Genomic DNA, 1,523 nt, shown 5'->3' with positions numbered 1-1,523 from the left:
GGGCGGGCAAGCCTTTGAGATGCAAAGCAGGTCTCCGGCCCTCCCCCAGGCTGCAGATCCGCCCCCCCGGCCAGGGCTCAAGGGGCCTGGGGACACACTGTGGCCGTGGGGACAGCCACCATCCGGGGGAGCAGCCGGGAGAAGGGACCTGTGGGTCTCCGGGCCCCCCCAAAGCGAGGAACCCCGATCCCCAGCGCTGGGGAGGGCAGGGGCAGCCACCCGGGCTGGGGGGTCCCTCCCGGGGGTCCCTCCCACAGCTGCTGGGCATCTCCCTCTGCCCAGCCCCTCGGCCCTGCTTGCCCAGGGCACCTACCACCCTGCCCGGGCTGGGGGCTCACCCGGGTGGGCTTCCTGGGGCAGGGACCCCCCCAGGGTGCTGAGCAGCACCAGCCCCACGCCACTGGGATGGGATTTGGGATGAGCCGGTGCAGCGGGAGCGGCCCGGGGGGGGCACGGAGCTACCTGCCTGCGGGTTGGGGGGGGGGCAGAGGGGCAGAGCTGTGTGTGCATCCACAGGAGTGTGCACCGGAGTGTGTGTGTGTCTGTGCACACTCACGTGTCCGTGGGTGGGGGGTGGCGCAGGGTGAAGGACCGAGCCGTTCCCAGCGGGCTGGCGACGTCAAGGACCAACCCGAGCCACCAAGGGCGTCCCAGGGGCCACCGGCTGCGTGTGGCCCGGCGGCAGGAGCACAGGGGGCTGCAGGCCACAGCAGTACCTGCCCCGTGCCCCCCGCTTCCCCCAGACTCCCCGGCTCATGGCCACGGGGCACGGCGTGGGTGCGGGAGTCCTTGGCACACAGAGCCGGCAGCGCTTGAGCAGTGGCCCCGAGGTGGCCCAGGCGGGTGGCCCTGGGCAGGACACCATGGCTGGAGGTGAGGTGGGAGGGGGAACGGGGTGCCTGGTCCCCGGGGGGGGTCTGGCATCAGGCTGGGAGGGTCTCGGGCCCCGTGCAGGACCAGGAGGGAAGCTCCGGGGTGGAGGATGGGTGGGCGGGCAGGGGTGACATGGGGGAGGTGGTGGGCTGGGGTCAGCTGAGACTGTCTCCTGCTTGGTGCTAAGGACCCCCATAGCTCTGTGGGGTGTGGGGGGGCTCCGGAGGAGCAGTGGGGATGTCAGGAGCCGCTGAAGGTGGGAACACAGTGGGATGGGGTGGGGGTTGTGGTGTGGGGCTCCAGGGAACGGGACCCTCTACACTGAGGGTGACCTGTCCCCCTGAGCACCCCCGGAGCCCCCTGGTCAGGCTGATGCTGCCCATCTGCCTGTTGCGGCAGGACGGGGCCATCTGGACCCAGACCCTGCAGTGGGGAACGCCAGCGCAGACCCCCCCAGCAGCCTGTCCCCCCCCGAGCGGGGCTGCGCCTGGACCCCCCAGGCCGAGGGGGGTGAGGAGCCCCTGCAGCTGCCCACCTTCTCCCCCGCCGCCCAGGCCCGCGTGGCCGTCACCTTCCTCCTCTTCGCCCTTTCGGCCGGTGGCAACCTGGCGGTGCTGCGGGCGGCGGGGGGCCGGCGGGGGGGGGAGCGC

The sequence above is a fragment of the Calidris pugnax genome, unplaced genomic scaffold (genome assembly GCF_001431845.1).
Source record: "Calidris pugnax isolate Ruff unplaced genomic scaffold, ASM143184v1 scaffold187, whole genome shotgun sequence".
Lineage (NCBI taxonomy): Eukaryota > Metazoa > Chordata > Aves > Charadriiformes > Scolopacidae > Calidris > Calidris pugnax.
The sequence above is the reverse complement of the archived record's forward strand: the minus strand, read 5'-3'. Positions refer to the sequence as shown.